The sequence below is a fragment of the Vombatus ursinus genome, unplaced genomic scaffold, assembly GCF_900497805.2.
Source record: "Vombatus ursinus unplaced genomic scaffold, bare-nosed wombat genome assembly UNPS02015410.1, whole genome shotgun sequence".
NCBI lineage: Eukaryota > Metazoa > Chordata > Mammalia > Diprotodontia > Vombatidae > Vombatus > Vombatus ursinus.
The window spans coordinates 417,017-429,402 of NW_020955188.1; the positions used below are offsets into that span (position 1 = coordinate 417,017).

At 43.6% G+C, this 12,386-nt stretch overlaps 1 pseudogene; it reads left to right on the forward strand.

The window, feature by feature from the left end:
- Positions 1–1,743: 1,743 nt before the first annotated feature.
- On the forward strand, positions 1,744–7,481 carry LOC114032226 (annotated as a pseudogene).
- Positions 7,482–12,386: the final 4,905 nt, after the last annotated feature.

Sequence of the window (12,386 nt, forward strand, 5' to 3'; positions counted from 1 at the left end):
TAAGCCTAGGGGCACAGAATAACTCACCAAAGGTATACCAGTATAAAGCATCCTTAGCTCTATTTGATTTCAAATTGGACATAATTAAGTTTTAAGAACAGCCAATTATACTATGATGTTTAAAAAGTTCGAGAGACCTAATTTCTGGGTAATTAGTCATTTTTAAAATAATGCCAGCATTTTCATAAAAGGTGAGTGGCACTCTTGAATGCCAAAGACAATCATGGCAGTAGACTCACAGCTTATATGTCCTTGGAAGAGGGGTATTCCTGAGGGTAATAATCAATTGATTGATCTGACTGGTTAACAATTAATGAGAGGGAAACTTTACAAAGAGAAGTGGGCTCACTCCAATGAGGAGCAGAGTGACATCATTTCACTGCTGGACAGAGAGACTATCCTTATACAGACTATCCCTATACCTAGACCACCCCCAGCCTTAGACAATCATGACAAAGAATCTACATCCCCCACCTAAGCCTGAGATAGTTGGGTGGAGTAGCAATAGCCAGAAAGAGAAGAATGTTAATCCTATCTTCCATCAGCCCTGTCCTTGAGAGATTGGACAAGAAGTAGGACAGGGGAAGAAAGCTGGGGTCTCCCCAATTTTAATAATTGGCTATTAATATGAGAGAAATAATCATTTCTCTCAATACAACAAGGTCCCATCTCATTCATAGGATATCATAGCCAGTTAGGCTCAGGATTAGCCAGGTGGGAAACATGCCTGTTTAGAAAGGGAACAACACCATGGGGAAAATAAATCAAGAGGATCCTTCCTTAGGGCATGCCAAGGTCATTCCTTCAATCTTTCCCAAGCCCAAATATCCACTTACAGTGGTTCCCAGACTGCATTCCCTTTGGGCAGTACATGGCATCCACCTTAAAGAATGGTAAACTATTGGCCTCATGACAATGGAGACAATTATACCTGAAATTCAAACTTAAGATAATATCAGATTATAGTCCCATAGGATTTTACTTCAAATAGCAAGTTTCATTAATTAATAGAAAGTTGTTATTATTTCTCTCATGGTGTTGCAATAATAAAAACTTTACTAGGCCTTTAAAAATTTACTCAACAAGCTTTCCTTCATTTTTTTTCTTCTTTTCCTCCAGTTTAAACTCATTCTGATATAAAAATCAATCATTGGAAACTAAGAAAATAATTACATTCTGGAATTTCAGAAAGACAGTGAATATATGAAAATTTATTTAAACCCCCAGAAAAACACTGGCCAATTGCTGGCCTCTTTCAAAAGCACTGAAACTCCCTGGTTTGCCTAGCCTATAGATCTTCTAATCACATTTAGAATGCCCATCTGACTGAGTTCAATACCTAAGATCCCATCCTTTATCTGGCCAAACTATGTTTTTTTTCTTCTTTTCCCCATAATTCCCCCAATCCCTAACTATCCTCACTGCTCAGTTGTGGACCTATCTGGCAAGATGTTCCCCAAGCAATTACAACTTGTCTACCCTGGAATACCCTGAAAGCTTACTCCTCTCATTCCCTTTATGAATACTGGTATACCCATGCAAATGCAGGCAAGGCCTTTTACCTACCTGCCTCTTCCTGGTGATCCTTTTGCTTTTCCTTCTTCCTTCTCTTCTTCCTGCACGCAGGAAAAAAAAAACAAATTTGGATTTGGGAATATATTTCTTCTTTTTCTGTCCTGAGTTTTGGGGAACTAAATTCTCTGCTACTTCACTTAACTGTTAGGGTGGGCCCACTATCAGGCAATGCCTGATTGCAGGCTGGGGAATGGGGGTGCAGCAGGTCCACCCACAGTGATAACCAGGGGTAAAAGCCCCCCAAAGCTCCTGGTGGTGTTCCATCTGTTAAAAGGAAAATTCTTTTTTTTTCTGGCTTTCCCCCTGTTAATGAGGTAAAAGTGAGGAAAAATACAATTAAAAGGAGTTTATTAAAAGTACATCAAGGTAGCAACACTTTGACAGGCTGATTCCTAGAGATGGAGTTAGCTTTTATTGATAACTTTCATGATGAGATAAAAACAATTCAAATAAGTTCCCATCAGCAAAATGGGCTCAGACATTGCATCTCAGCTGCCCCCCACTTGCCAGCAGGTGCTAGCCAACAGGTAGCAGGTGACCTAGTACCCAAGGATAGCAGGAAACATGAAAGCTGTCGACTGGCTGATGCCTCCCCCAATAGTGGTTGACAAGCTGAACTATAGTCATAATGAAAAAATGCTCTAAAATAACTAATGATTAAGGAAATGCAAACTAAAACAACTCTGAAGTACCACTTCACATCTGTCAGATTGGCTAATATGACAGAAAAAGAACATGAAAAATGTTGGAAGGGATGTGGGAAGATAAGAACACTTAAGCAGTGTTGGTGGAGTTATGAACTGATCCAACCATTCTGGAGAGTGATTTGGAACTATGCCCAAAGGTCTATAAAACTGTGTAAACCCTTTGACACAAGAATACCACCACTAGGTCTGTATCCCAAAGAGATTTTTTTAAAAGGGGGAAAGGTACTATTTGTACAGAAATATTTAGAGTAGCTCTTTCTATGGTGCAAACAATTGGAAATTAAGCAGATGTCTATCAACTGGGGAAGGCTGAACAAGTTGTGATACATGATTGTAATGGAATCCAACTGTGCCATAAGAAACCTAAAATAGGATGCTTTCAGAAAAAACTTGAAAGACTTATATCAACTGATGCAAAGTGATGTGAGCAAAACCAGGAGAACATTGTACCCAGTAACAGCAATATTGTATGATGATTGACTGTGAATGACTTAGCTCTTCTCAGCAATACCGTAATCTAAGACAATTCTAAAGGATTCATGATGAAAAATGCTATCCACCTCCAGAGACAGAACTGATGGAATTTGAATACAGATTGAATCATAATATTTTACTATATTTTTCTTGCTTTAATTTTGCAACATGGCTAATATAGAAATATGGTTTGCATGATTTTCACATGTATAATTGGTATCATTTCTGTGATCACCATGGATGGGGGAAAAGAGAATTCAGAACTCAAACTTCCATCAAAATGTCTAAATTAAATAAGAAATGAAAAAAAAGAAAAAAACAAGAATGAAATGAACTACAGGAGGAAAATTGATGGTTGACAACAAAAAGTCTTAAACCAGGAAGCCCACCTAAGCCACTTAAAAGATGTGTTGTCCTGGCAAAGTCCCATTTCATGTCTTAGCATCACTTAATTCTTCTACCAAATAAAGTACAAAGTGCATCAAAATCAGAAGTCTGTTGCTGGGTCAAGGGAGATATATTTATATTGTACTCCATAAATGATATTTGTTGTAATTGTTTCTGTTTTTGTAGCTGAAGATATTATTATGGTTTTTGTGGCTGCTGTTCTTGTGATTAATCTTGAACAGAAAGGAAAAGTTCTGGTAGGCCTGGAGTACAAGAATGGAATCTGTCCATTATATTGTGGCAGAACTCTTAGACAAAGCCAAGTGCTACCCTCAATGGCAACCTTCATCAATTTCTCCCAAAAGAAAAAGGAATTGAAGAGACTTACCTTTCAAAAGGAATAAGGATGGTTACATGAGGAAATTTGTAAACAAGAGGGTGACTTCTCACATCTTCCAGGATATTTCAATCCTAGGAATAAGAAGTGAAGAAGGATGTGATGCCAGTGGAAGTTAAAGGAAAAGATATGGCAAGACTGACTGGGACTAAGAGGAAAAGAGTTAGCCCGGACTTCACATCTCAACTCATCTACTTATCAGTCACATCAAGAGGACCAAGTCATGTGACCTCACTCCTCCTCAGCTCTCTGACCTGCAAAACCAGAGCAAGAAAACCACTAATCTCATAATTTGTTCTGAAGCTCAAAAGTAACAGAAAATGAAAACCTTGCTGTTAAGAGTGAAGGCTTCTTTTTCTTATTACCAAAGAGTGTGAGCACTTCCAAGGAAGGATGTGTCAGGAATTCAGGGGAACTATTTCAAAGGTCCATCAAGAAGTGAACTCTCTGACTTTCCCTGATTTAGGCCCCCAGAACGAACCTACTAAAATTTCTGAAACAAATGCAAATCTGTAAACTCACCTTTGAAAAGAAACATCCTGACAAAATGAAATTTGTACACAAGAGAAAGACTGCTCAGCTTTTCCTGGGAATAATCCTAGAACCAAATTAACAGAGAAATAAGGTTAACTTTAAGGCACTGAGAGGCAAAAAGGAGAAACTGATTTTGTGGAGAGGCCCCAGAATTTGAACGGAGCCTGCAAGAACTTTTGCCACTGGCAATGTGTATTTTTTTTTTGGCCACACTTGAAAACAGGTAGTGTGAGGGACTGTCTGATGTTGGCAGCTACCAGGTTGGGCGCTGTGGCAAGGGTAGGGTAGGATCTGGGTATTTTGGAAGTCGAGGCAGGGGCTGTGGTAGGCAGAGTCGTGGTGAACTGGGATGGGCTGGATACGAGAAGCCCTGAGACAATGGGCAGTGCTTTGTGAGATAAGCTGGGTACAAGGAAGTAGCCGGAGCTTGAGCTCCTGAGGCAAGGGACGGTGCCACGTGGGAGTGGGACGGCAGAGGACTGAGTTCCCTTTGCTTAGTCCCCTCCCTATATGCAACGTCATCCCCAGATGCCTCTTGTGACCTTCCTGACTTCCTGGGTCCCTTTGTGCAGCACTGACCCCAGACCCCTCCTGAGTCTGACTTCCTAGGTCAGGTACTCTTGTCTATGTGCCAATCCTAGATGCCTCCTCCCCGCATCCGGTCCTAGCCTCCTACGTCACTCCCACCCCCTTGGTGTGCTAAACTCAGACAGCCCCTTCTGGTATCTGACCCTACAATCATTGGCTAGTAAGCGGGCTGGGGAGGAGGGGCTAGGTAGGTTTTTAGGAACAAGCGTGGTCAGAACACGCGCGCGCTCTCTCCTGGTTCCTGCCCTGTTGCTCTGGCCTTGCTGCTTGGGCTTGCTATGATGGCTTGCTGTGTTGGCCTCTGAATAAAGCTCTGGTGTTGGCGCCTCCCGATGGCTCGTTTCTGTGTGGTTATCCGGCAGAGGACCGAAGACTCGAGTGTGAGTAAGACTGGTAGTGTGATTCTTATAGGAGAAGCGGGTACCGGCGTACAGCCGGCAGAAGGTCGGCGTGCGGCCAGTATAAGGTAGGATGAAGGAAAATGAAATGGCATAAGGCAAATACAAACAGGAGGGGAAAAAACATATGCCCACATCAGTCACTTTGGCTTCAACAGATCAAGGTGGTCCCTTTCAGGCCTTAGACACTTTTTACCCAGTGGGATTTGTTCCCAATACACCTTGGGCCCTCAACAAGGGAAAGATGAAAACCCAGGCAATCCAAGGATGATGGCATGGTGAAAGGAAATCAAGTACATGCACAGGAATGATGGCACATAGCCATATGTATTGGTGCCTTGGACTTAGAGACAGGAATACCCCACTAGAAATTTCACCTCAGCAACTTATGAAGTGTGTCGTCTTGGCCTGAATGCCTTCTTCAATGGCTCCCCATGTTTTAGGATCACTTAATTCCTCTGTCAATTGGAATACAAAGAGCATCAGAATTAGAGGTCTGTTGTTATGTCAAAGGAGATAACATACACACATTGTACCCCCTCAGTGATATTTGTTGAGCTCCTTTCTGACTTTGTGGGTGGAATTACTGTTATGGATGTTTTTGTTGCTGTTGTTATTCTGATTAATCCTGAACAGAAAGGAAAAGACTTGGCACATCTGGAGTGAGCAGAAGAATGGAATCTGTCCATCACATTATGACAGACCTTGCAGGCAAGGTCAAATGCCACTCCCAAGGGCAACCATCATCTATTTTTCCCAAAAGAAAGAGGAATTGAAAAGACTTACATTTAGAAGGGAAGAGGAATGGTTGTATGAGGACATCTGTGAACCAGAGGGCTACTTCCCAAATCTTCCAGGGTATCTCCATCCCAGGAATGAGAAAAGCTGAAACGAGGTGAAGCCTGGGGGACTTAGAGGAAAAGAGATGACAAGACTGACTACATGGGTGGCCCTGCACATTTTCGAGCTGTATAGCGTCCCAACTACGCGTGATTTATTGTCCTGCTGACTTCATTCGATGGAGCCAGGAGAACAGAAATTACAAGGAAAAATGAAATGTGACTAACACGAAAGAATGGCTCTGCCCTGTGGCCTCTAGGTGGGCTCTGCCAAACAGAGGGTCCAATGCCTATGTCCCTCACATTCATTCAATTAGGCCTTGGCCAGGCCTGAGGGCCTCACTCTACTCACTTGTCTGATAAGGAACTTCCCAAAAGAGGACTGACCTTTGGAAAGGCCTGTAGCTCTAGCTATGTGGACACTGAATTGTTAGGGAAGTGAAGCATGGTAAGCATACAAATAAGGGGGGTGGGGGAGGGAATGACTGGCTGACCAGCAGAGGCTGAAATCCCTAAGGGGACCCATCCTGGCCTCCACAGTTAGAAAGCCTTGACTTCACATCTCAGCTCATCCACTTACCAGACATGTCAATGGGGACAAGTCATGTGACCTCACTCCCTCTCAGCTCTCTGACCTGCAAATTCAGAGCAAGAAAACCACTAATCTCACAATTTGTTCTGAGGCTTAAAAGCCACACAAATTGTAGAGCTTATTGCACACAATGGAGTTCTTCTTCTTCTTCTTCTTCTTCTTCTTCTTCTTTTTATTTTTTATTACAGATGCCCATGAGAACTTTCAAGGGAAGATGTCAAAAGTCCAGGGGAACTATTTCAAAGGTCCATCAAGAGGTAAACTCCCTGGCTTTCCCTGACTTAAGCCCCCAGACCCAACCTATTTAAATTCCTGAAACAAATGCAAATCTGGAAATTCACCTTTGAAGAGAAACCATGGGGGAGGGGGAGAGGTGAGGAGGGGGGGGGGGGTGGGGAGCTCTGTGCGTATCCAAGCCAGAGAAAGAGGTTATTTTTTTACATGGACTTGGAGATTCAGGGCACAGCTGGGCTGATGCCCTTTCCTCCATCCACCTTCCCTATGTCAAGTACATTTGTCCCCATGCACCTCGGATCCCGGGTGCATGGGGACTGAACATGAAGATGGCGATGCCTTCCTGGTTTGACCTGATGGGCTTACGTACCGATGCCCCAGAAGATGAAGCTGGGATCAAGAAAGCCACAGAGAGCAGGTGGAGCCCTGTCCCTCTACACAGCTCTCACCTACCCGCATCCCCTGGCTGGCACTGTGGCCCCCAGCTGCTGGCTCCCCCTGCATCAGGGCTTCCCTCAGGCAGCCAATGGCATGGCCTGGGACATGGCTATCCTGCAGTGCCATGGAGAACTGGACCCCATGGTGCCTGTGCGCTTTGGAGCTCTCACCTCAGAGAAACTCAAGTCTGTTGTTCCTCCAGCCAAGGTCCAGTTTAAGACCTACCCGCTTGTCATGCCGCTTGTCATGCACAGCTCCTGTCCCCAGGAGATGGCAGCTGTGAAGGAATTCATTGAGAAGCTGCTGCCCCCCATTTAACAGGACCCAACCTGCCCCCCTTCCTCCCCCAGGTGGGGCCGGAGGGGCCCACAGCAGTATCTGATCTCTGAATGTGAAGTGGAAGCCATGGCAGCCCCTCCCCCACCCCTGGGTTTTTGAGGTCATGGGAGAATTGGGCCCCTCCCCCTTGGAGATCATCTTCCTAGCTCCTGTTCCCATCCCTGTCCTATCACTGTCCTTGGAGGTTGAGGAACAAGGGTGTAGTCTCCCATCTCCTCAGCTGCCATAATCTATCCTTTCTGATCTTCACATCCCCTAGGGCCACAGGGTGCATGGGGGCCCAGCTGCTGACCTACTCAGGACCTGTATGTACCTCATGTATCCAGCTTTTGGGTGTATCTCTCTCCTCTTCCCTCCAGGTGACCTCAGTGTTTGGGCGGGGGGGGGTTCCTGGCTCCCCCCACCCAGACACTCACCCCCCCTTTTGCTGTAGGGAGAGCTGGGGTCCCCCCTTCCTCATTCAGATAATCATGTGTCTTCTGTTGCTTTTCTGTCCCCTTGCCCTCATCATGAATGTCTCTCTATTCTTTCTGTTGACAGTGTGCCTCCACTGGGCCTGAGGCCCCTCTTGCTGCTGTGCCCCTCCTTGCAAGGGAGAGGCTTGGGCCCAGGCTTTGGTGGTGGGGGTGGGGAGAGGGCAGGTGTACCTGGGCTGGAGCTTCTCTCTCCCTAACTCCCTCCCCACAAAAAAGATCCCTGGTGGAATCTCCTTCCGGTCCAGATACCCCCATTTCTAGGCTGGGGGGAGCTGGGCCCTGCCTTCTGGGGGAAGGATGGAGGACCTATTCCCTGCCTCAGCTGGATGGTGCCCAGATGTTCTTGGCCTATTCTCCTCATCCCCTTGCCCCTACGGAGGGGGCTGAGGCTCAGGTTCTGAGCCCAAAAGGGGCTCATCTTCCTCCTCCTCCATGTGGTTTTGGGTGTTTTGTTTCTTGTTTTGTGTCTCCAAGTCAAATCAGATTAAAGAAAAATAAACCTTCAAAAAAAAAAAGAAAAGAAACAGTGAGCTTGTCAAAATGAAATTTGTCCACAAGGAGAAGGTTGCTCAGCTGTTTCTGGGAATAATCCTGGAACCAAACAATAGAGAAATGAGGTTAACCTTAAGGCATTGAAAGGCCAAAAGAAGGAGAATCTGACTTCATGGGGAGGCCCCAGAATCTGATCCTAGCCTGTAAGAACTTTTGCCCTAGGAAATATCCACTAATTTTGCCACCGTTGGATACCTATAGAATAAAGGAAAATGAAATGGCATAAGGGAAATACAAAAAGGAGAGGGAAAACATACTTCCATTTCCATCACTTTGATGTCAACAGATCAAGACCTGGGGTCTTGGGAAAGATGAATACCCAAGTAAGCGAAAGATGGTGGCATAGTGAAAGGAAATGAAGTATGGGAACAAAAGTGATGTCAGATAGCCAAATATCTTACAGCCTTGAACTTGGAGCCAGGAAGGCCTGAAAGAGCAATCTTACCTTAGCCACATATGAAGTGTGTCCTCCTGGACTGAGTAACTTCCCATGTCTTAGCATCACTTAATTTCTCCATCAATTAGACTAAAAAGAGCAGACTCAGAGGTCTGCTACTGGGTCAGAGGAGATACCATACACACACTATATATGATAGTTGTTGTGCTCATTTCTGATTTCGCAGTTGAAATTCTTATTAGGGCTGGTATTGTTGTTGTTATTGTGATTAATCCTGAACAGAAAGGAAAAGACCTGGAACACCTGGAGTGAGCAGGACAATGGAATCTATCCATCATATTACAGCAGACCTCACAGGCAAGGCCAAATGCCATCCCCAAGGCAACCATCATCCAATTTTCTCAAACTAAAGAGGAATTGAAGAGAAGGAAAGAAGGATGGTTGAACATTTGTGAACAAGAAGACCAATTCTCAGATCTGGGTATCTCCATCCTAGGAAGAAAAGATCAGAAATGATGTTAAGCTTTGGGGACTTAGAGGAAAAGAGATGGCAAGACTGACTGCAGGGGTGGCCCTGAACATTGTCCCAGTTGTCTGGTATTCCAATGACTTGCAATTTTTTTGTCCTGATGGAGCCAGAAGAACAGAAATGACAAGGAAGAATAAAATATGACTGAGGTAGAGGCATATCAAAGTCATGTCTAGTAGGCTGCATCTGGAGTCAGCCAAGCAAATGTGCATATGTAACACAGATTCTATTGATTAGGCCTTTCAAAACTCTGAGGGTCTCACTTCCCTCACTGATCCAATGAGGGGCTTTCAAGCAAATGGACCTGAAAAGGCCAATAGATTTGCATATGTTGACTTTAAATATTTAGGGAAGTGAAGGATGGCAGAGGAGGAAAAACAAATGGCTGACCAGCAGAACCTCAACTTGTTAAGAGGCCCTATCCTGACCTTCATGGCCAAGAAACCTGAACTTCACATCTCAATTCATCTACTTATCAGATTTGTCAACAGGGCTAAGTCATGTGACCTTATTCCCACTCAGCTCTTTGACTTAAAAAATCAGAGCAAGAAAACCTCCAATCTCACAGTTTGCTCTGACGCTCAAAAGGCAAACAAAATATAGAGCTTGCTGCATACAGGGGAGATTCTCTTTTTCTTGTTACTGATGCACATGAGTATTTCCAAGGAAAGATGTGTCAGGAGTGCAAGGGCAGGGGAACTACTTCAAAGGTCCATCAGGGGCTACACTACTGGGTTTTCCCTGACTTGTGTCCCTAGATCTAACCTATTCAAATCTCTGAACCAAATGCAAATTTGGAAACTCACCTTTGAAAGGAAACAGTGAACTTGTCAAAATGATATTTGTCCACAGGAAGAAGACTCCTTATCTCTTCCTGGGAATAATCCTAGAACCAATCAACGGGGAAATAAAGGCATTGAGAGGTAAAAAGAAGGATAAAGTGACATTTGAGGGAGGCCCCAGAATCTGAACTAAGCCGGCAAGAACTTTTGCCCCTGGCAATGTGTATTCATTTTGCCACCCCTGAATACAAGTAGGATGGAGGAAAATAAAATGTTATAAGGGAAATACAAAAAAGAAGAGAAAAATTATATATACATATACATGTATCTCCAAATCCATCATTTAGCATCACTGAATTCCTCTGTCAATTGGACTACCAAGAGCATGGGAATCAGAGGTCTGTTGTTGAATCAAAGGAGATAACATACATACCCTGGACTCCATAAAAGATATTTTTGGTGGTTGTTTCTGTTTTTGTATTTAGAGATATTACTATTGTTCTTTTTCTTGCATTTGTTACTGTGATTCATCATGAACAGAAAGGAAAAGACCTGGTATGCCTGGAGTGCAGGAATGTAATTTGTTTAACACATTAAGGGAGAGTTCATAGGCTGGGCCAAATTCCAGCCCCAAAGGCAATCATAATCCACTTTTCTCAAGAGAAAAAAAGGAAATGAAAAGTCTTACCTTTCAAAGGAAAGCAGAATGGGTGCAATAGTAAACATATTTCTTAAATCTTCCAGGTTAATACAGTTCTTAGAATGGAAAATTCATAAATGAAGTGTAGCTTCCCGGGTTTAGTGGAAAAGAGATGGCAAGACTGTCTGGGTTGCCCTGCACATTATCCCAGCTATTGGGTGATATCTCAACTATTTGCAGTTTATTTTCCTGCTGTTTCCTTTCAATGAAGACAAGACAATAGAAATGATAAAAAAAAAAAGAATCAAATCCGTCCAAGGTAGAGGCACACTCATGGCAGTGTCCAATGGCCTGCATCAGAGGTTAGCCGACCTGAGAGGTCTAACTTGCACTTCACTCACATTCTGTGGATGAGGCATTGGAAAACCTGAGGGCCTCACTTTTCTCAGTTGTCTGATAAGGCGCTCCCAAATAGAGGGCCTTTGAAAAGGCCTGTAGTTCTTACTATGTGGACCATGAATTCTTAGGGAAGTCGAGCATGGAAAGAATAAATACATATGTGGCGGGGTGGAAAAATGATGGTTGTTGTAAATCGATTGGTGGTAAAAACCTGATCTGCAGGCTTAGGAAGCCTGGATTTTACTTCCCAACTCATCCACTTACCAGACCCGTCAAAATAACCAAGTTGCTTATCCTGTGTCATCCTCTGGTCTCTCCCTGCAACATTGGGATAAAAAATTACTAATCTCACAGTTTGCTCAGAGGCTCAAAAGTGACCCAAAATGTGCAGCTTGCTATGTACAAGTGGATTATTCTTTTTACTGGTACAGATACTTAGGAGCACTTGCAAAGAAAGATGCCTCAGGAATGCAGCGGAACCATTTCATTGGCCCATCAGGAAGCTCCAGCCTGGGGTTGCCCTGACTGATACTTCCACCCTCAACCACTAAAAATTTCTCAAGCAAATTCAATTCTGGAAACTCACCTTTCTGAAACAACAATGAGCTTTTCAAAATGAAATTTGTCCAGAGATGGAGATTGCACAGCTCTTCATTGGAAAAATCCTAGACCACAAATGGAGAAATCATGTTAACTTTAAGGGACTCACAGGCAAAAAGATGGAGAACCTGAAGAAAACTCACTTTTCAAAGGTAATGATGCTGGTTGTGATAGGACATTCATGAATAGGAGTTAGACTGCTAAGCTCTTCCTGGGAGTACTCCTAAAGATGAATAAGTACAAGTATAATGTTAACCTTAAAAGATTCACAGATAAAAAGACAGAGAAACTGATTCCCTGCTTGACCTTTGACTCCAACTCGGACCTATGACATCCTTTTGCCATCTGCAATATCTGTTTTTCCTCCTAACATTCAACACATGAAAAAGAAAAAGAAAAACTAGTAAGAGGAAAATTAAATACAGTGGTCATATCTCTGATTCTGTTCTCAGCAGACCTGGAGAGTCCCCATTCAGACCTCAGACCTTGTTTTATGCTAAGAGCCCTTG